General features: G+C 56.8%; 1 protein-coding gene and 1 long non-coding RNA gene across 6 annotated transcripts in view; one reads left to right on the top strand and one right to left on the bottom strand.

The window, feature by feature from the left end:
• The window catches only part of LINGO1 (leucine rich repeat and Ig domain containing 1), a 75,581-nt gene that overhangs the window by 17,950 nt on the left and 35,097 nt on the right, over positions 1 to 22,534 (bottom strand). Inside the window, exon 2 of one of the 5 annotated variants that reach the window (XM_088024897.1) lies at positions 12,103 to 12,244. The exons of 2 other annotated variants lie outside the window; for them this stretch is intronic. The gene's annotated coding sequence lies outside the window, so the exon portion shown is untranslated. Of the gene's footprint in view, positions 1 to 1,903; positions 1,926 to 2,716; positions 2,810 to 12,102; positions 12,245 to 22,534 lie in introns of those variants that run through there. 2 more of the 5 variants (XM_088024899.1, XM_088024900.1) reach the window with 2 other exon arrangements.
• Positions 1,587 to 6,252, top strand: LOC114206290 (uncharacterized). Its single transcript, XR_003608592.2, has 3 exons — positions 1,587 to 1,692; positions 2,684 to 2,920; positions 6,116 to 6,252. It is a non-coding gene; the product is annotated as an uncharacterized LOC114206290 (long non-coding RNA).

Raw genomic sequence — 22,534 nt, 5'->3', positions numbered from 1 at the left:
GCGAGGGGCGCGCCAGGCTCGCGCCTGAGCCTGCGCCCCGGAGCGCCAGCCCCGCACCGGCCGCGCCCCTCCGAGTCCCGAGCTCTGGGCGAATCCCGGGCTAGGCCGACCCAGGGGAGTCCGGACTACGGTCCTCCTTGAGTTGCACACTCAGAGGGTGCACGCACCCTCTTGTGTGGCCACATGCGTGTGCACGTGAGCGCGTGAATGTATTCACACGTGTTGACCAGGGTCATTGCACACTGCCGTGTGGACGGACACACGCACGTGAACGGGCAAGGCTCCCCACCCAGCCAGGGTTGTTTGGAGGACGGCGTGGGAAGGGTCAGGCCCGGAGCCTCTGTCCTGCCCCTCTTCTCCAAATGTCCGCGAATCTCTGTAGGGCCCACACCCTGGCGGCCTTGGGGCCAGGCAGGCAGAGAGGGCAGCTCCGGGGGGGACCGAGAGGAAGGCGCCCCAGCTCGGCGGCTTTACCCCAAGCGGGGTCTTGCCCGGCCCTTTGCAGCCCGGATCCCCGCCCAACCCGGCTTCCTGTCCAGCAGAGGGCAGCAGGCCGCTATGGCCGGCTCCGGCCACGGGCACGGCACCCACGCACCAGCAGAGGGCAGTGAAGAGCCTGAGTCTGGGTATGGCTATCCCTCACTTTGATCCCAGTGATCCAGAGGATCCTGGGCTAGGGCCACACACTCAGATGGGCCTAGAGAATGGGACCACTCCTCAGAGAGCCAGATCCTCCTTGATCAGCAAATAGGGAGGATCAACTGTCTTGGCAGTCTGCGGAGTGGACTACCACCGTTAGGATCTCACCTCCTTCTACGTCCCCTCCATCTCCTTGAAGCCAGATGCCCTTTAACACTAAGTTAATTTGATTAGAATAACCATCAATGCTGACACCACCTGGCACATTCCACCCTTCTCCACTACTGAGAGTGCATCCCATTAGCACATTAGTGCTCCTGACACCGTGAGCCCACAGGGTAGGGGTTCTGGCAGGCGGAGAAGGAAACTGAGGCTGGGGAAGAGGAGACTGACCCAAGGCCTCTCAGTCTCTGAGACAAACCCCGGGATCCTGCTGCCAGTGTCCCCCTCCCCCAGCAGAGCCTGCCTGACATTCATTGCAGATACCTGACTGGCATGGTGGGGCTCCCAGTCTCCCCTGAACCCCAACACCATCTCCCATCTCCACTGTTCAGCCTCACACACACAGCCCAAACAGTTGCACAGACCTTCTGTTCCAGCTAAACAGATTCCGGGTACTTCTCAGTCTCACTGCCACACCACTGGTCTGGACAGTCCTGCCTGAAAAACCGTCCCGTGTCCATTCTTATCCTAGGCCTAGCAGGTGCGGATGCTGTGCGCTCTCCCTTCATCCTCCAACAAACCTCTGAGGAGGCGCTGTTGTTCCCCCGGGACGGAGAGAAGGAAGCCCAGCCTCAGAGAGATTACATGCCTTGCCTGCGGTCACACAGCGAGTAAAGCCTGGAATGGGAATTTGAATCGCCTTTCAGGGCTGAGTAAACCAGTAGGGGGCAGGCTTGGCAGAGGGACTTACAGGTGGGCGGGGAAGAGGGGAGGCGGCACAGGTGTCCTCGTCTCTCTCAAGAGCCCGGCGCAGGCGGCTCCCTGGTCCCTCAACTCTCTGCTGCCTGGACCCCCTTCCCAGACTCCCCAGCTCCCCCACCCCGGCTGCTGGTGAGTTACCCGTGAGCTCCCGCCCTCCTGCGCCGCCTCCTCCCACCAGCCCGACAGGAATAGACGCTCTCTAGCTGCTGCGTAAAGGCTCCGCCAGGCGCCCGCCGGGCGCGCAGACCCGCTGGGGGGCGGGGGCGGGGGCGGGGGCTATTCCTGGTGCGGCGACTGACGCAGGCACAGCGCGGCCACGGCATCTCCGCCCCCGACTCACCTGCTCCCAGCCTCAGTGATCTCGGAGGAGAAATGGGGGAGAGCCCACTGCCCCCACCCCCAAGCCCCAGATGCTGGCTAAGGAAGTCGGCGTCCGGGGGTGGGGCCTTCTGGGGCCCACCATTATCCCTCCGCGCCTTGAGGCAGCAGGGGTGACCAAAGAGCCTTGTCTGGAACTGACCCGCAGCCTTATTTTCTCCATTATACACGGTATCCGGGCCATTCCCCCTTGCCTGTCTCTCCAAAAGAAATAACTCCCTCTCTTACTTCACCAATGGAGACAATGGGGTGGGGGAGGAGATGGGGGAAGAACTCGGAGAAAAGGGTCCAGCCTGGGCCTGGTGGGAGTGCAGGCTGCTGGCCTTGTCACCCAAAGACCCCATAAAAGGGTGGGGAGGCCTGTCACTGGGTCCTCACCCAGTCAGATGTCTCTGCATGAGCTGTGGAACAGGCATCTCTCAGCTCCTGCTGGTGGGGTGGTGCCCAGCAGAGCCCTCTCAGGGATCCCAGGGCCATGGAGAATGTGAAACATTGGAGTGGCCTGGCCCACGGCTTAACCGACACAACCAGGCGGATTATAGGCTGGAGCTACAGCTGAAGAATGTTCCCACACTTTCAAGCCTTAGTCCTTGCTGATCCACCTGCATGGTGTGCCCTCTGCCTGGTTTCCACCCATGCTTCAAGACCAAACTGAGACCATTCTCATCTATTCCTGTCTCCCCTCCCCAAACTAAAATGGCCTTAGAAGCAAGGCCCCAGTCTCCTCTCTCTCTGTCCTCAGACTAGGAGCTCCCAGGAGCAGGCCTCAACCTACCTGTCTCACGAGTGGACACACAGCAGATCCTGGCTTCAGAGTGAAAATTCAGCAAGTCCCAATAAAGCAGGAACTGATGGCCAGAAGAAGAAGCCAGCCTGCCATGGCCTGAGTGAGAACAGCAAAGCATAGAAACTGAAGCGGGTCTGCCAGAGGACTCTGAAGGAGGGGACAGGGCCCTCGAACCTTTACTCAGCCCCTACTGTAAGCCAGGCTCTGAGCTATACTTAACATACTTTGCCCTTCAAGACTGGTATTGCTATCCCTACTGTACAGATGAAAAACTGAGGCTCTGGGGAGGGCTGCTGTCTTGCCCAAGTTCACTGTGTAAGAGGCAGAGCTGGGCTTTGAAGCTCAGTGTGTGTCTGATGTCACAGCCCAAGCGCTGCGCTCCCCCCCCCCCACTCTGGGCGGCTGAGGATGCAGGAAGAGGGGCCAGTCCCCCAGGGCTCAGGAATGAATGGGTGGCACAGCCAGGTCTGCCTGTATGCCTTCTCCGTGCTGGTGCTGCCCAGTTGCAGCCCAGCAGCCCGCGGGTTTTACGATGATGATTATTTCTGAAGCCACTTGAAATTAATGACAGCTCTAAAATGGCTGGGACAGTGGAGTCATTGCTGAGACCTCTAATTAGCAAGAAAAACAGAGACCAGGGGGCAGGGGGGTTTGGGGGGGCTGGGCAGGCAGCACAGGGCATGGAGCAGGGCTGGGGAGCAGGTTGGAGCCAGGATCTAGTAGGAGGTCCCTGTGGAGCTAGTGGACCCCGTGTCCCAATGTATACCACAAATTTGATTCTGAATGCTCTAAATAACTTGCTGTGTGACCTTGAGGGGCTGCCAATGCTCCCTGGGTGAAAGCTGCCCCAGCTAGGCAACGAGGGGATGGTAGGGGTGGGGAGGTGGTGTCTCTGTGGCCCCACCTAGGTAGCGGGGTGAATGGGATGCGGCCTCAAGAGGGGGCTCCTTCCAGGATTCTGAGTTCCTAGGAGGCTGGAGCCCAGGAGCTGGGGGCACTGCAGCCCCCCAGGAGTAGCAGAAGCCCCACATTCACCTCTGGCTATGGTAGCCCTCTATGCTGGGGTTGCTGAGGCCACGGGTATAATGAGGTCAGAAAGACTCGGCTAGAGGGAAGTGGATCAGGACGTGGCAGAAAGTCCACAGGTCAGGGCCCTGCACTGGTGCAGCTGTGGAGGGGGCAGGAGATGGGGGCACCTGAAGGGGCTGGCAGAGAAGTCCCTCTAGGAGGTGGGCCTGGAGGTGTGGCCAGGGTTAGGACCTTCCTGCCCCCTTGGAAGCCCCTCCCTGAGCCAGATGCCAGAGTCCCACTGAGGCATGTTACAGAGGGTCAGGCCCCGGAACCTGCAAGGGAAAAGACACTCATCCAGGTGCACCCTAGCTCCTGGCCTCCACGTCCTGCATGGGGCACCCAGCCCCAGGGAAGGGCACCGGGGCTCAGCTCAAAGGGACTCTGCACATAGCACATGTGGAGATGCACTGATCATAATGGAGGGACACCCACTGTGGCCAAGGCTGAGGCCAAGACTCCAAGGGCAGAGGTGCAGAAAGCCCCCATCGCTTCCTTGAGGTATCCTCTTCCCTGGCAGCCCCCCACCAAGCATGTCTTGTCACTGATAGCTTTCTCAGACTCTCGACCCATTTCCTCCCACCTTTCCCCTCTTCCCTTTCAATTCAGGGCTCTGTGTGGCCCCCTCCTTCCAGAAGCCTACTCTGAGCACCTCAGTCTCCTGCTCTGTATCCTTGGGTACCTCTCTGGGCCTCAGTTTCCTCCTTTGGAAGACAGAATATCAGTAGAACACATTTCATGGGGGATGGTGTGAGGATCTCGTGACTTAATATACATCCAGTACTTGATGCTGGGCCTGGCACACAGTGGGTGCTTGATAAATGGTTATTATACTGTTATGGTTGCTCTCTGTTCCCTGGCCCCCCAGCCCCTCCTCTGTAAATACAGGGGTTGACCCTAAGGTTCCTTTCAGCATTCCCACTAGGAGAAGCCTCGACCAAGTTCTTCATCCTCTGAGAATCAGGAACACCCTCAAGGCAGGGACTGATCTTGTGTCTCCTCCAGTTTCTGCAGAGAGCCCAGATTCCAGAGGGGCTGATGTGTGCAAATTAAACCCAACTGAAATCCACAAATCAGGAGGTACCAGTAGTTCCCCTCCCCAGAGGAGGGGGGCGGGGCCGGGGCATGGGGACAGGGGCACTGGAGTCCTCAACTCTCACTTCCCCTTATCTTGGGGCCTTGGTCACTCACGCCTCCACTGGAAATGTCCCAGCATCCGTGACATTCACTTATCTAGCAGCAATGTAGGCAGCAGCCTCCACTACTTGGAATCACACTGAGAACTGGGGGAAACCAAAAGGCTCCTGGAGGACCCAGGGCAGGAGCCCTGCAGAGACATAAGTCCTGGGGAATGGCCCTTACTCAGCCTGGCCACACAGCCCTGTTGGGTTGGGTGCCAGGTTGCTGCATCCATAAGAGCTGAGAAGCAGGAAATTTGTCTGAGGCCAGTGAAGGGGCTTGTCAGCCCTGCCCACCCCGAAGTCCCTCCTGATGTTCCTGACCTTGCAGTTAAAAGACAAGAAGTGTTCACTCCATAAAAACAAAAAGATTCCCCCCCACCAAATCACAAAAACACCCAAATGATTAAGTTGAGAACAAAAACAAAAAAAGCAAATATAAAAAGCAGTTTGTAAAAAGGGACCACTCTCTGGCTCTTTGGGAATCTGGGCTCCAGGCTTGGCAGAGCAGCTTCTCCTGAGAGCCTGGGCTCGGCTGTCCCCATGGATCATGTCAGGGGGCACTTGAGCTAATGTGTGCAAACAGGCAGCACTATTAGCAAATCCACTCATTAAGCGCTTGTCTTGAGTTCCATTGTGCAGCAGTCTTGTTTATTAACTTAAGTCGGAACCTGTTATTAAGTCAAAGCCAGTGGGCAGCGGCTCAGAAGGTGTCTAGCCTTAGAGCCGAGCAGTCCTGAGTTCCAGTTCTGGCTCTATCTCTAACCGCTGTGTGACCCTAAGAAAGTCACTTCACCTCTCTGAGCCTCAGCTGTCCTGTGATAGGCAGCTCCCTAAGATGACTCCCAGTGGTCCCTACCTCTGGCATCTCCCCTACTGCATGCAATCCCCTCCCCTTGAGTGTGGGCTGGACTAATGGAGTCACTTCTAATGAAGAGATTCTAAGAGGGTATCCCTTCTGAGATTAGGTTACGAAGAGACTAGCTTTCATCTTGGGTACCCTCTCTCCATCACTTGCTTGTTCGCTATGACACATAGCAGATGCCATATTATTAGCTGCCCTGTTGAGAAGCCCACATGGAAGGGAACTGATGTCTAACCAGCACGCCCACGAAGCCCTGAGACCTACCAATACCCACAGGAGCAAACATGGACCCAGACCCTGCTCAATTCAAGCCTTGGATGACTGATGCTCTGGCTAACACCTTGACTGCAGCCTTGTGAGAGACCTGGAGCCTCCAGCTAAGGCCCCCCGCTGAGCATCACTTCGATTCCTGACCCACAGACCTGTAAGATAATACAAATTTGTTGTCTTAAGCCACTAAGTTTCAGGGTGATTTGTTATGCAGCCACAGATAACTAACTCATACATACTCCATCCGTGAGATGGGCAAAAGTGTCTTTCTCTCAATATGGCTGGGGGCATTGAGATAATGCAGGCAAAGTGCCTGTTGCTGGTCAGGGTGAGAAATGACATAGCAAGTTGGCAGTTATCAAGTAAAGTTGAAAAGATGCACACTCTATAGTATATACCCTGGAAGAACATTCACGGAAGACAAGTACAGGAATGTTCACAAGTGTACACAGAGTTTGTACCAGTGGGGAACTGGAAACACCCTACATGTGTATCTCTAAAACAGTGTCTAATCAGACAGTGGAATACTAAGCAGCCCTGAAGATGGACATACTGGAGCTCCACGCATCAGCTGGGTGATCTCACAAACACAAGGCCAAGAAAAAAAAAGCCAAAGATACGTATAAGATGGTACCACCTATATAAGGTTTAAAAGCAAGTCCCAAACCTTATAAATTGTGTATAGATACCCATATATATAGGCAAAGTCTAAAAACATGCGTAAGAATGACCTATACTGGTTCCAGGGGAGTGCTCCCACTGGAGAGAGAGGGAGGGGGAGTGGTAGAGGCAGGCCCCCCCACAACCCCACACTCTGAGGTGCTCACCGTGAGCAGGCTTGGTGGTCCTAAGCAACACATTTTATCCTCTCAAAAGTCCCATGGGTCTATTCTTTTATTCTCTCTTCTTATAGAGGAGGACTTTGAGGCACAGCGTCTCCAGGGAGACCTTCCCAGGCCTTCGAGTCCAGTGGGAGGCCAGGGCTTGGTTCCTCACTCTGCCATCCCCTTGGGGGAGGAGGTCTCATTACCTCCCCGGCCCCCCTCTATTCTTCTGTAGCACGGGAGAGACTGGTCCTCTTCCCCCTTCCTGGGTGTGGATTGAGGTGCCGGGAGTCTTGATTCATCAATCTGGAATATTTACAGGGCCAAGCCTAGGGCCACACGGAGGTGTGGACAAGAGAAGGTGTGAATAAGAGGATTCAATTCAACACAATTCAGTTCATCGACTCATTCCCCAGACAGACAATGGTCGAGGTTGAGGAGTATTGTTTGAGCGCTTATGACACACCTGGCTTTGCATTTGGTGCTTTTATAAATCATGTCACATAAGCCTCAACCCCACCCAGCAAAGTAGGGACAGTTATTATCTCCATGTGCCCCCTTCCATGTCCAATGTGGCCAATGAACAAATGAACAGCAACTTCCCCAGGTCACACAGCAGAGCTGAGATGATCACCATTGGCCCTCCTTCCATCCTGACCTGCCCTCTGTTTGGTGCTGGGGGCAGAGATGGAGGGCCCAGGCTTTGCTGTCCTTTGGGGAATTTCAACCCAGCCGAGGAGGATCTGGAGGAGTTTCAAGGAGAAGGTGTGTGATGGGAGCGACCAAGACGGGTTTCCTGGAGGGGAAGGGGCAGGTGTTTCAGTGGGCTCACTGGTGGTGAGGGAGGCGGGGGAGCCATCCATCCATCTACCCATCCATTCACTCCTTCACTCAACAAACGTTCGATATAGCTTTCTCCGTGCCCCCAAAGAGCCCACGGTCTAGCGTGCAAGACTTAATGCAGTGTGATGCAGGTGGAGAAGAGGAGAGTGTGGGGAGATGCACACACACCGGAGTCAGGATGGATCACTGGGAGGTGGTGGAGGCTGAGCTGAAATCCAGACGCTAAGTAGGAGTCAACCAGCTGTACGGAGGGTGGGGGATGGTGTCCAAGCAGAGAGAACGGCAGGTGCAGAGGCCTGACCCCAGGATGGTGGGGATAGACAGCTGGCCCTCGGGAAGGCCAGAGCTGGCCCAAGTGGTTCCAGCTTCCCCAAGAGGGGGTGTGGAGCTGAGGCTGCCACAATCTGTCTCCCAGGTACGGTGCCTGCCTGCTGCATCCTCCAGCCAACTGGACCCCTGTGCCGGCTCAGCCCTGTTGGGCAGGCCGGGCCCTGCTCCAGAGGGACTAAGAGCAGGGGAGTTCGAACCGTCACGATGCATGTAATTATGTGCAAAAATGAAGGCTAGCTCCTTAATAACTGATGGTGGGAGAGAGTAAACATCAGCAGAGGCGCCCGGCTGTATCACCCCGTCCCGTCTGGCTGGGACCCAGGGCGGCCGCCTGGCCACTAATATGCCCATAAATTATTGAAGTTATAAAAAAGAAAGCAGGTGTCATGTCGCACCCATAAACAGCTTGTTAGCTGAGACTAACAAAGGGGCGGCTGGCCGCCAGGCAAGGCATGGACTCCCCAACACCCTGCCTGCTTGCAGAGGGAGATGGATGAGGGTGGGTGAGATGAGGGCCTGAGAGGCTGGCTGGCCCCGCTCCCTGCCCCCTCCCTCCTCCTGACCCCCTGGGGAGTCAGGCAGTACTGAGCAGATCCACTGACTCAAAGAGCCAGCACCGGACCCGTGAGCTCTCCCTCACTGCGGTGTGCACGCAGACGCCTGACAAACCAGCATGGAGAGCACTAGGGAGCCCAGAGAGCTCTGAGGCTGGGGCTGCGGAGAACCGGGGACTGGGCCCAGATACACATGGTATGCATCCCAGGGAAGCCACTTGCTGCTTGTGACCTTGAGCAAGTCACCTACCCTCTCTGAACCGCTCTCCGTTCATGCCACCTGGGGATAGTTGTGCCTACCCTGGGAGATTAGGAGGAGGGTCCCAGGACAATTTGTTTGTGATAGGTGCATAGGGCACTCCCTTGTCCCCCTAATCTCATAGGAGCTCCTAATTAGATCAGGCCTACTGAGGCTTCCCTCTGCTAGGCTCTCTTTCTGCTCCATTAAGGCCTGCGTCCAGGATATTAGTAGAAGGCGGCGGTGGGGGGGACTGAGAAGGAGAAAGGTGCCCAGCTGCCAGGGCTTGGCCCACCCCAGGCTCCACCACACACAGGACATCCCCACCCCCCAGGGAGCAGAGAAGGAAGATGGAGGCAGGGCTCCGGAGGCAGAGCTGCCAACAGAGAGAGGCCTCACCGGGCATGGGCAGGGAGGGAAGGGGTGGAGGGGAATGCTGGGATTTTGGATCCTCAGTGATGAAGAGCCTGGCACCCCACTCTCAGGCTGAGGGTCTTCAGTCCCTGGGATACTTCCTTCAGGGAAGTGGAACCAGGCAGCCAGATTTGGGCACTTGGGCACCCCTGGCGTGCTCAGCTCTGCCGAAGGCCACACAGGGCAAAGGGGGGGCAGTCCAGGCCTAGGAAGTCACCCCTCTCCCCAGCCTGGCCCTAAAGGGGCAGCCAGTTCACACATAACCTGCTGGAGGCCACACAGGGAGCAGGGCTGGGCACATCACCTGGGCTTTGGGTGGCCAACAGGCTCCTCTCTCTAGTCCTGAACTGTCCCCCACTAGTACATTAGTTCTGGAAGTGGTTTCCTGCTCCCAGAGGAAAGAAGGGAATCCTGAAAGTTCTTGTCAGCTACACTCTGGGCTGGGCCTCTCCTCTGGGGGTCCTCTCTGCACCCCTTATCTTGTGCAGCCTTGGTCTGTCCCATGGCAGCCTGTTTTGCACATGGACGAAGAGGCCTCCTAGCTGTCAGAGGCCACACAAGTCAGTGCTGGAGCCTGCAGCCTCGGCCCCCTGCCTCGCCCCACATCAGTTGGACTCCGTCCCAGGAGGAGGTGGGGAGATTCTCACGCTCACGCTCACGCTCCATGCTCAGCGTTATGTTGTGACAACTGGGACAAGCGCTCTGACAGCCACTGTTGTGTGGCATTCCCAGGAGCTCTCTTCCTGCCCAAGAATTCCTGGTCCTTGGCACCTGCCTGCCCATCACCTGCCCGCTGGGGTAGGGCCAGCTGGGGCAAGTGCCTGTAGTAGCAGCCAGATGGCCTGGGCAGGGAGGGATGGCTCTTGGGACTGGGTGCTCACTCAGAGCCCTAAGGATACCTCCCTCCTCCGAGAGGGGACCTCGTTGGCCCAGGATTACATAGGTCATTTGTGGGGGAAACCCAATACGTCTGTCGGGTTTCCAAGACTGCACCAAACTGAATGGCTGCAGGGGTACAGGGGGGCAGAGAGCACACAGAAGGTGCAGGGATAAGGCCATCAGCTGCTACAAGGACCCGAGCGGGAGGTGTACTTTTGGGGATGGACTGGTCAGGTCAGGCCACAGCCCCTTGTGGCCCCCAGAATTCAGCATCAGCCCCTCTCTGACCCCTTGAGGGTCTACCCCTTCCTGTCTCTGTCTCTCCCTCCATCTCTCGGGCTGACTTTCCTTCACTCAGAGGGTCAGGGGAGAGAAGGCAAGCTGCACCCCCGGACAGGTAGCAGGTGACCCTAACCAGGCCCCCTGGATGGTGCTGGAAGCTGAGAGGGAAGGGGGAGCAGGAAGGCTGCCTGTGCTGGACCAGGTGGGAGAGCAGGGCTGTCCGGGGGTTCAGGGGAGAACCAGGAGGACAACCTCAAAGGCGGGAAGGGTCACATCTTGGTAAGGACTGCCGGAACTATCAGCCGTGGTCAGGTTACACGGAGGTGTGAGAGGCTCACGGGGGCGTGTAGAAGGGGGGTACGCAGGGAGGAAAGCCCAGGAGCCTCGGGGCCCCGGGGCTTCTGTGGGGCCTCTTCTGGCTGTGTGGACTGCACTGTCTTTCCTGCCATTCTTGGGCGTGCCACCCTGCCAGTCACAGTATAGGGGCAGGGAGGGGAAGTACTGAAGATGGCCCCCCCAAGCGCCATGGTCTGGGGTTTGTACCCCGTGAGGAGCCACAGCACTGGCCCAGAGGCAGCAGGCCGAGGGAAAAATCTCAGGCAGCGACTTGGGAGACAGGGGTGTCTTTCCTGAGAGCCTGGTGCCACCCCCAGGCTGGATACCCAGGATTTTGCCATCCCACTTCATCTCCCTCTAGTATGGGGCTGGGTGGGGGGATGGTATCTGCAAACAGGGAAATGAGTGAATGTGATACACGGGAGAATATTATGGAATATGGACTCCTCTGGGCAGAGCACTTGGGCAAGCCCCTTCACCTGCTCCAAAGGGTCGTGAGGATTACTGAGGTAATCCATTCAGAGCCCTGGGAATTGGGTCCCGCATATGCTTAGCCCTCTAGAGGGCAAGCCGTTGTGATCATGAGTTTAGTAGGTAGAGTGGTGTCTGCTTTGTGTGTGTATCCAATGTTTGTGGCTGCTGTTGAAATATCACTGTGTTGTGCTGAAGATCTGTGCTGTGTGCATCACGGTTAAACATGATGTGTCGCTCGGCTGTATGTGTCGGGGTTTGGTGTCTTGAGCAGGACTCTCTTCTGTATCTCCCCCCATTCTCCAAGGCCCATCGGTCCAGACGGAAAACCCAGGGCCTCCTTCAGGGCTTCCCAGCTGTGCTGAGGCAGCCACTGGGGTCTGTTGTGGGCAGTGCCCTCCCTCTCTATCCCTTCTCTGCCCATGCTGACCTAGGAGCCCAGGAGGTCAGGTTGGTGAGGGGGTACCCTGGTTCCTGGGGTCCCCAAGGCAGGCCTGAGCATCTACCTGCTCCTTCTGGGCCCATCTGCTTGTGGCATTTCTGTTTCCTGGGAAATGAGGTTGACATTGCTACAAAGTGTGAATGACAGCAGGAGGGCAAGAGAGAAGCCAGCACATGCGCCCTGAGGTGCCAGGAAATGGGCTCCAGAGCAGGGCTGAGCCAGGAGCAGGCCGAGCCCTGGGCAACTTCTCACTGGCTGTTCCTGCAGCTGCTGGACACGGCACTGGCTCCCTCCATCCCTCCAGCAACACGTGCAGAAGGAGCTGCTGTGCCCATCTCACAGATGACAAAACGGAGGCTCAGAAAGGTGAGCTGACTCACCCTATTGCAGCCAAGAGCAGCAGCCAGGGCTGACCCAGGTGACGGTCCTAGAGGTTTGGGGTCAGATGGAGGGCCTCCGGTGGGGTCCTCTCCGTGGGGTAAGTGACGTGAGGCTCAGGCTGGCCGCCCAAGGTGGAGAGATCTGGAAGGCAGACAATGGGAGAGCCCCCACACTCTCAAACCAAAACAGAGACATTCAGGCAGTGTGTTCACACCACCTGCTGGGGCGCGAAAACCAGCCATAAATACCTGTACTGTTGTGGTGGCTCATCAGACAAGTGGGGACAGAGGCCCGGTGTGCCCTCAGGAAATTTCCCAGTGACTCACAGACTTGACCTCCCTCTGCATACCCAGACACCCCTCCTCCGCACACACACCCCCGGAACTCACTTGTCCGGGAGCCTCTAGGCTCCCCACGACGAGAGTGGGGTGGAGAAGACCACCCACCCACTCCCCAAACAAGGGGGCTGAGGGGTCTGGTAGGAAGGAGCCCTGGCCAGCCAGCTTGCAGACTTCACATAGCACAGCCCAGGAAGTCGGGGCTGGAGAGGGTCCCCGGGGGTGCACAATGGGGTGGGTAGGATGGGGTGGGATGGAGGGCTGACCCTGAGGCCGGCTCCTCCTCACCAGCTCCTTCTGTCATCAGCCCAAGCAGCAGGCGGAAGAGCAGACCTCACTTCCACAAGGGCCAAGCTCTCTCTCCACTCTTGAACTTGGCAGGAATATGTTCACATTTAGTGAACATGCTGGAGGTTGCGGCGAGGGAGGCATGTCCCTCCCTGCACATATCATGGCTGAAGAGAAATGACGGTAATGTCTGAAGTGTGGGAAGCATCCTGAACAAATTCAGACCCACTATGTTGGCCCTCCCGCCCCCAGGCAGTCTGGCCCCTCACACTTGCCGGGCTGCACACCGGCACCCACTCTGTGCCCACGCATGTCTTACTGGTCCCACCGGAAAGGTGGCTCCGGACCTACTTTAGAAAGCCTGGTGGCCCTTCCTTCAGCCAGAGGTTAGCCCTGGGAACCAAAGTCTAAAGAGAAGCAAAGTGAAACACCTTGCTGATAATTCTCTCCTTGTGGTGGACATTGACCAGCCTTCCTCAGGTGTGAAAGAAGAGACAGCCCAGGAAAGTAAGATCCCAAATGCCCCTCTGACACCTCTCCTGCCTAGGGGAGCCAGCGAAGGAGCCAGCACATGAGCAGGCCTCCGTTTCCCCATCTATAAACGGGGACAGCACTGCCTAGCCGGCCTGCTTCATGCAGGGGCCAGCAGCATGAGAGAGTGGTGAAGGGTCTTCTGCATGAGCCTGCTGGGGGTGTGATGGGGCAGAGACCCGCTGCAGAGGGGGCAAACACCTATGGCCCCCACAGTCAGTAAAGGCACTGACTGCTCCTGCATGTGCTCTAGCTGCATGTCAGGGAAGTATGCGGGGACCAGGACTGTGGCCCCAAAGGAACTCCACCCAAATACAGCCCCCACCCCAGCCCGCCACACACCAGCTTGCAGGAGGACCCGGGCGTGAAACAGAGGCGCCACCCACCCTGGGCACACATGCTGGCATACTCTGGTTCTGTCCCCAGTGCCCTGCTGTCATGGCAACCAAGAGAGCGGAGTCGGGGGTGTGGACGGGGAAGGAGGAGAGGGGTGAGGGGAATAGGCTGTGGCTCACGATTTCTCAAGAGGACTCAGCTCTCCTTCCCTCCTCTTTGTGCCCCAAATTTAGGTCACAAATCTATGAGCAGGTGGAGCAGGGCAGGAACCACCCCCAGGAGAGCCAAAGCGGAGGCCAGCCAGCCCTCTCTCCTGAGAGCAGATGTGGCAGAGTATAAACCTGCATGCGGGGCAAGATCTGAGGGCCAGCCTCTGGCCCAGACATCTCTCCATGCTGAGCATACCATGATGACTCTCCCGTCCCCTACCCAGCCTGAAGTTCCAGCAGGGAACATGCCCTCCACTGGGCCTCTGCGGCACTTCTGTCCCCCAAGAAGGGTGGGGACTTTGACAGCCTTAAGTGCCTGGCCTGGGATTAGCCTCCCGGCCAGGGAGGCTGTGCTCCTCTAAACTTGGCCCTGAAGGGAGCCACAGACCCTGGAGAAAAATAAAAATGCCTAACACTTCCTAAGCATTTACTCTGTACCAGGCACCAGGGCCCTCCCATACTCTAGGCATGAACTGTTCCATACTCTCAATAGCAAAACGAGGCAAGCTCTGTTAGTGGCCCACTTCACAGATGAGGGAACAGAGGCACAGAGAGGCACAGTGACTCACCCAGGGTCACAGAGACATCAGTGGCAAAGCTGGGACTGGCCCCAGGTACACTCTAGCTGAAGAGTGTGGAGGTGTGGGGAGGGCCCCCGGCTGTTTGGGTGTATGGTAAGGGACTTAGAACTTATGTAGTCTAACCGCCTATTTTATAGGTGCTGATGCTGAAGCCAAGGGGCAGTTTCCCTGGAGGCCTCCCTGGTGGGAGTCTAGGGATGGGCGAATGACCTGCTGAGAACCCAAGGCCCCTGGAGGCTCTCAGACCAGGCCCTACAATGGTCCCCAGGCTGTTCTGCCCCTGGCAGAGGGCACTAGAAAGCCAGAGCTGAAAGGGATCCAGTCCATCTGCCAGAGCACAAGCCAGTGGAGAGGCAGGCCCAGCTTACAAGAGGGTCTGAACAAGGTGGGTAGTCATCAGAGCAGGAAGGGAGGGGAGATGAACCCTGGGGGGTGGGAATCCCAGGGGTTCCCCTGGAGCAGGCAGTCTTGCAGGAGTGGTAAAGTCCTGACATGTAGACAGGGGAACAGACCTTCTAGGAGGAAGGAACAGAAGGTACAAGGTGCAGAGGCTGGACAGAGTACAAGGCCCATGGAGCGGCCACAGTTGTCCTGCATGGGGTCAGCATCAGTATATGCCAGAAGCCGAGTGGGAGCCTAGAAATTCCTCTCCAAGGTCTCCCTCCCCAGCACTGAGCCAGTGTTTAACCCATAGCTGAGATGCCTCCTATAAGGCCCGGGGGCCTGAGGTTCTCCCTGAGGTTGGGCCGGGAAGACTCACAAATGCACCCAGTGTTAACTCTCACAGAGAGCTTCTTTCATTGGCACTGCCTTTGAACCCAGGTTCTGGCAGGCATGCAGTGGCTGGTGGCTCAGAGCAGGTGCTGGGTCAGTGGCAGCCTTGCTGAACGCTCTAAGCCCAGGACAGGGCTGGTAACACCTGGGGATCCTCTCTGCTGCCACGCCCCGTGCCTTTCTCTTCCCTGTCTGCTTTGCCCTTCCCTCCCCACACCCCGCCCTTCTTGCCTTGTGTTTTCCTATCATTGTTCCTTGATTTTATTTTCAGCCTTCAGCGCTTTTCTTGAAAGGGAACAGCTGGGCTGCTGGAGTCACAGAGGAAATATTTTTTTGACTACTTTGCAGATTCCCCTTCTCTATGAAAACTGACACCACCATTGCTAACTGATGGACGGACAGAGAGCGATTTATTTCCTTGCTCCCTTCTTCCCTCCCTCTCTCTGTTCTAGGATCCCTAGGAAAGACAGGGCCAATGGACAGCAGATGGGGAGAGGGCGTGGGAAGCTGGGAGGACTTTGGTATCAGGTGGCAGCTGGGGCCCCCGGTAGCATCATTAACCCCATTTTACAGGTGAGGAGACTGAGCCCCAAGATCACCCAGACATAATAATTACATTACTAACATTAGCCATCGAGCTAGCATTTAGGGAGTCCCTGCTGTGTGCCTGGCACTGTGCCAGACACTTCACATGCAAGCAACCTTCCGACGCAGATACATCACTGGCCCTGTTTTATAGAGGGGAAACTGAGGCTCACAGAAGGGTAGTGACTAGCACCAGGCCACACACCTGGGCCAGGAGAGCTGGAATGCCACCCACGCAACCATGGATGTGGCCACTCTGCCAGACGCCCCCCTCCCCCCACTCCAGCTGGCTGGAAAGTGGGAGAACCAAGACTTGAACCCGCGTTGGTCTCCATTCTCATTCCAAGGCTGGGTTCTACTCCCAAGTTGATCGCTGTTACAGAGAGAACATTAAATAGCAATTCTAATCATAGGGTGACCTGGCCTGATCCTGACCCTGACCTTGATTCCTGAGGCCAAGGGGTACAGAGCTCCTGGCCCCTGGGGCTTTGCTGTCAAGAGACAACCACGGGGAGGCCCATTTGCTGTCTACACGGCGTGTAAGCACAGGCACAGCGTGTGCACAGATGTGACAGAAGACCCGAGGCTCTCAGCGACGGCCACGGAGGACAGAAGTGAGGGGAAGAGGAGGAAGTGAGATTTCAGGATAATCTTCAAAGTGAAAAAAAATTATTACGTGTCAAAAGGAGTCGGGAGGCTTAAATGGCTCCCAGGTGGGACACAGAATAAAACAGTCTTGGCTGTTATTTTCCGATGGTCTCCACACAGGGAAACTGGGCAAGGGTCGCCATAGCAACCTAGGCATCCGGCAGGGGGCGGCGAGCCTTGCAGCTCTGTCTGGGTGGAGCAGGGCCAGTCGGCGCCGCAGGCCCCACAGGGTCTGGTCCTGGGCCACCAGCTCCTCCTGCCCTTAGATGCCATCATGACAGGGAGAGGACAGACCAGAGTTGCCTGGTGGCAGGGCAGGCCAGGTGGGGCAGGCCAGGTGGGGCCTGGCAGCCGCAGCTGAACATGGAGATGTCTCGGGACGGGGCTGGGGTGAGGGGAAGGGCTGGGGGGTTGTCGGAGGGAGTAAGCGAGTCCTGCAGGGTGGGCCCAGAGGGCAGAAGCCATGCATGGTCACACTGACAGCTGGGTGAGGACTGGGGGAGGGGGGGCAAGCAGTAGGAGGGTCCAGGTGCTGGCGTGGACCAGCCATGGTGCAGATGCCGGAGGCTCTCCCCTGCTGCCCCACGTCTGTGTTAATGGAGGGCAAGTAGACATCTTAGAGACTGAGTCTAGAGTGAATCTGGCCTCCCTGGGGGGCTTTAAAGGCAGGGGTCAGGCAGGAGAGGACTGTGGAGAAGGAAAATACCACCTGGAAAAAAGTAGCTGTGGTCGACTCATGCATCTGGGTCCACACCCGGAGGCCACTTTTGATGGAAAACTGAACTGGGGGGAAGAGAGAGTCCTCCATTTGTGGAAAGAGAGCTGAGAGCTCACACCCTCTTTCACGGTGTAACCCTAGTACCTGACACTCAAGACAGACTTTTTGAATAAACGAATGGATGACAGAAGCCTGAATGAATAGTGTTTAGAAAGCTACACAGAAGCTCTAAGGAGACACCTTCTCTCTGATCATGTGCAGGCTGGTATTCAAAGAGCTGCACTGCTAAAGAAACCAAACCCACCAGAGAGTCTGCCTGGCTCGGTTGGTAGAACATGCGACTCTTGATTGCGGGGTCGTGGGTTCGAGCCCCACGTTGGGCGTAGAGATTACTAAAAAATATAAACTTAAAAAAAAAGAAGAAAAAGAAACCAAACTGACCTAAAAATGCAAATGAGGAAGTGGCTGGATCTAGAAGCCAGAGCAATCTTCACGCCACGGGGACCTGAGGCACGCCCAGAGCTTCCGGCAACCCCTATCTGGAAAATGTGCTAACAGTTCCTTCTTAAGGCCAGATGATAAAGGCCCAAATTTGTATCAAGTAGTGACTGGTAACAGTCAATTTCTACCAAGAAAGTACCACATCGTACCTCGGGGTTTAGATCTAAGTCGTGCTCTGACTTAATAAGCAATGATTCTGGAGCCCGCTAGCCTCCCCACTTGAAGCCGCACTTTCTCAACAGCTTCAGATGCGGAATAAGCACTGACAAACTTGAGGGCCCCCGATGGGTGAGCAACTGCAGCAAGAGGATCTACAGACTGGGGAGCAGAGTCCTGGCCGGCCCCGTGCCCGTGAACTGCCACACTCTTAACTTCCCGGGGAAAGAGGCCCTGCAGGAATGTAGGGGCGTGGGGGCTTTGGGTCTCGGGGAGCCTGGGCAGAAGGCTGAGCAAGGGTGGCCTTGGGAAACGTCTCAAACTCGAGAAGTCGAGGAAAGCCACAGAGCAGGAAACTGAGCGTTGTTTCCCATTTGGGCCAGAACCCTGCTCCATCTATTTGCAAAAGAAGAACTCCCCTTGATGACGGCGCACGAGACTCCTGAAAAGCAGGCACAGATACGCCATGGAGTCAGACGGTGCGAGCAGATGTCATGCACCCACGGGCTTTGGGCAAATCTTGCCTTCTCTGTGAATCAGGGAATCAGTGGGACAGAGCTGCCCTCGCAGGGCCATTGTGAGATTCGAATAAGATGACGGTGTCCTAACGGTAAAGTGCCAAAAAGAGTTACTACTGTTCTTGCTGTTATTGATTCACTGGGGAGAGAGGGCCCTTCCCACAGTCCCTGGGGGCGGGGGACTCAGAAGCCTCTCTGGACCTTCCAGCAACATGCTTTCTCCACACTATGAAATCCTGGCTGACAGCTCTTCTGTCCTCCTGAACAATCCCAACATCTCTTGCCTGTGTCTGCAGCTGGAGAACGAGTGTGTGTGTGTGTGTGTGTGTGTGTGTGTGTGTGTGTGTGTGTGTTGCTACTAGAACATGGAAATCACATTTCCCCGTGTCAATATATCCTCCAGGTAACGTCTGTACTCATACCCACTCCAGACACACCCCGCCTCCAAGCCTCTGCTCCTGCTGTTCTCCACCCGCAACCTGCTCCCCATCCTGGCCCAGTTTTGTGGTTCAGGGTCTAGCTCCAATTCCTCCTTCACCAGGGAGTCCTCCTGGATTTTCTCCAGCTCAGTGGTAGTCAATGGTGGGCCAAAGGGGAGAAGGTGGGAAGTGGGGTTCAACCTACAGGCTGTCTGTTTTGTGCCATGGCTAGTGACCAGTGAGCCTCCTTGGAGGGAGTGTGCCTCGTCACACTCCCTGGTCTTTGCCTGGTACCTGTCCGTCTCCCCTGACTGAGCTACAGCAGGGGAGGGTGGGGTCTGACAGGCCCACTAAGTGGAAAGTGAGGGACAGTAGATGCATAAGGCCCTCTCTCCCACACTAGCCACCTCACTTTGGGAAGGGGGAATACTGGCTGGTAAAGAAGCTCTCAGAACCCTTCTGTTAGGGTTGGGGATGGGGACTTAGGCCAATCTCTTAGTGGGGGGAGACTGAAAGCCAAAGAGGGGAAGGGACTTGCCCAAGGACACACAGCCTTGTGTGGCTGTGGACTCAAGCGCTCCAAGTCCTAAGTCACTGTCCCTGCCCGCTGTCCCTTACCCTCTCCACCTCCCCAGACCTTGCTCACTCATCTTGGGTTCATTCATCTTGGACTCTAGGGCAGACTTGCAGTTTCCAGCCAGGGAGGATGGCATCTTCCAGAGGGATGAGGGAAGGTGCTGAGTGAGAGGCGGGATCCCAGCCTGATGGGCCACCCAGACCACCCCAGGCCCTCTTGGTGTAGAACAGAACATTTGTTGAACAGAATTGAATTTACTGTTCGATTGCAGGAGATGTAATTTGATCTGGGTCTTATGAAGCCCTTAATAAAGTCAAGGTATTACTGGTATCTGCTGCTTTTTTTCATTTGTTAAAAGCAGCGTTGGGGTGCGGGGAGCTCAGCTAGGGGTGAGGGAGTCTGTCTGCCCATTCTGGCTCTGCTGCATCATGCTGTGTACCCCTGGGAAAGATACCACTCCTCTCTGTCCCACAAGCGAAGGTCTTCAACCACAAGGTGGGGTTCCCTGTTCCCTTGGAGGTTGGGCATGGCCACGTGACTTGCTTTGGCCAATGAACTGTTGGTGAAAGTGACCCGCGTCACTTATAAGAGGGAGCTTTAAGAGCCAGTGTAGCCTTGGCCAGGCCTCTTCTTGCTGCCATGGTACTTGGGGTGGACAGGTTGAGAGGTGGCAGCTCCTTCAGCCTGCAGTCTGGAGTGACAATGAAGAACAGACCAACCCTCCCCCCCGATGGCCATGAGGGCAAAAAATGCACCAAAGTGGTTTTAAATCTCTGAGATTTTAAAGGTTATTATTACAGCAAAACCCACTCAGTCTAATATGATGCCACTCCATTCCTTGTTTACTGGATGAGGAAAAGAGGGCTCAGAGGGGGTCACTTAACCTGCTAGGGAACCAGAGTGAATTAGTGGCAAAGTTCAGAATCAGTCTCAAGATGCCTGACGCCAAGACTGTGCTCTTCCTAAGCTGGGGTCCTGGGGCTGCCCCAGGCCGGCTAGGTATGGTCAGACTCCAGCCAGTGGGGACTGGGGTCGGCGGCTTAGCATCCACTCCTCCTAATTTTCCTATCTTTGCCAAGTGCAGTGTCCCTGCAACCCCACACAGTGGCCCACCGGGGAGGCCAGACTGGGGCCTTGGTCTGGGAGGGCTGGAGGAAAGGGGCCTAGAGGGGTCATGGATAGGGTTCCAGAGCTAGGCAGACCTGGGCTTTAATCCTGGCACTGCTGCCCTTGCTGGGCGAGCTGGGGCAAGTTACTCTCCTTCCCTGAGCCTTGGTCTTCTCAGGTGTCAAGTGGGAATAATGCTACTTCCCCAGTTATCAGAAGAATGACACGAGATGTAAAGACCTTGGCGCCTAGGAGGGCTTGACGCTTGGGCTCCATTATCGCTGGGGGCAGCACCCAGAGGTGAGATGGCCCCACTCTACCCCCCAGCTGGCATCCCCCCGACAGGAATAAAGCCAGACTTCCCTCCTGTTTTCTCTGGACACATCCCAAAGTAAGCTTGCCCCTCATCTCCTGGGGCCCTACTCAGCCCCTGGAATAGGGAAGGATAGCAGTCTATACCCCCATTTATGGTTGGGAAAGGGCAGTCCAGAGAGTAGGGGCTTGGCCAGGTCACACATCAGGAAGTCCTGGTGGAGCCGCTGTGCAGTGCTGATTTTACTCAGTAGCCTCGTTTTCCAAGGATCTGGAGGGGAGTTCCCCAGAAGGCAGGCTGGCTGCCCCAGACATGACCAGCAAGGCTTCCAGCAAAAGGAGCCGGGGAAGAGCTAGAGTTCAGTGGAGGTGGCAGTTCTGCTTTAGAGCTGCCCACGTGGCCCAGGCCTGCCCGGTTCTGCCCCTAGACCCCCAGCCCCCTAGTTATCACCCACTCTTCTTCCCGTCAGGACAGCTCCTCTCTACAGAGTCGCCTCCCCAGAACATGGCCATGCTGGGTCCCACCAGCACACCTGTGCTCAGGGTGGGTGCCCCTCCATGGTGGTGAGCACTGCAGGAAACCTGCAGGTAGGTGCCATCACCCCATTTTACAGAACGAGGAAATGGAGGCTCGAGGAGGCTCATTTGCCAGAGGTGCCACAGGTATGAAGAGACGGGGCCAGATTCACACCCAGATCTGTCTGCCCCCAGAGCCTGTATTCTTAGCACATCCACCCCCCTATCCCTTACCAGATGGATGGGTGGAAACAGCCTTCTCCTTTCAGCTCCCTGCATCCCCCAAGCCCCACCCCTGCACGACTCCCAGTTCTCCAGGCAGCCTTCCGCGTGCGGAATCCCACCGCCGAGCTACTAAAGCCCAAGGAGTCTGTGGTGCACTCGGGTTAGAATATTCGCCTGCCCCTGAACTCCTCTGCCCCAGTGTCGCTACCCACAGAGTGGGCACTCAGGGGACAGAGATGAGGATAGGAACCTGGAAAGGGGCCAACGAGTTGGCTTGAAACCTCAGGCAGGGTGCACGGCTGTGTGATGAAAGGAAAAGGTTTACCAAAGGCCTGGGCAAGGGGTCAGAGGGGACACCAGGCCCCACTTTGGCCCTGGGCTCAGCTCTGGGGAGCACAGGCCCCCGATCAACCCCCAAGAGCTCCAGAGAGCCCCCATCGCTCCCTCTGCCTCACGCCATCTCTCTCCGTCTTTTCCACCCCCTTCCCCTGCCCTTTTTCCCTTCCTAAAAAACACAGAGAAATGGGATTCAGAAGCCTACACTGCCTGCAAAGTATGGTTCAGCTTCCCCAAAAGAGGAAATGCCAGCGTGCGCGTTCTCATGGCAACCCCAGCTCCTCCCCCTGCACCCACCCCGCGCCCATATGGTGAGCTTCAAATGGCACTGACTCAGCTGGGCCCTGGGGTCCGGGGCTGGGCCACAAAGGGCTGATGCTGGTTTACTTGGCTGCTGGCTGCCCTAGCCAGAGCCCACCGTCCAAGGCAAATGAGCCTGTCACCTGCGGGGACTCTTGTGGGGGGTGGGGGGCTGGCTGCCTCCCCAAGCAGCAGAGAGGTGGGGGCAATACTCAGGAGCTGCCTGAGCCCTGACCGGGGTCGGTGGGGGGGGGGGGCGGGGTCTTGCTGCCCTTGCTGTGATCTGGCACAGACTTTGATGGGGGGAGGGAAACTGGGGCCACGGGACAGGCGATGACAGCCCCCTCTGCCTTCTGTTCCCTCTGCCTTTGCTCCCTGACACAGGCCCTGGACTTTGGGAGTCCGTGTTAGGTGCACAGGGATGGAGCCCGGCGGCTTTCTTTGCCCCTGGCAGTG

The sequence above is a fragment of the Eumetopias jubatus genome, unplaced genomic scaffold (genome assembly GCF_037043125.1).
Source record: "Eumetopias jubatus isolate StellerSeaLion01/CBP00866 unplaced genomic scaffold, mEumJub1_p1.0 scaffold_7, whole genome shotgun sequence".
In the NCBI taxonomy this organism is placed as follows: Eukaryota; Metazoa; Chordata; class Mammalia; order Carnivora; family Otariidae; genus Eumetopias; species Eumetopias jubatus.
Note: the sequence above shows the minus strand (reverse complement) of the source record. Positions and strands in the feature narration are given on the sequence as shown.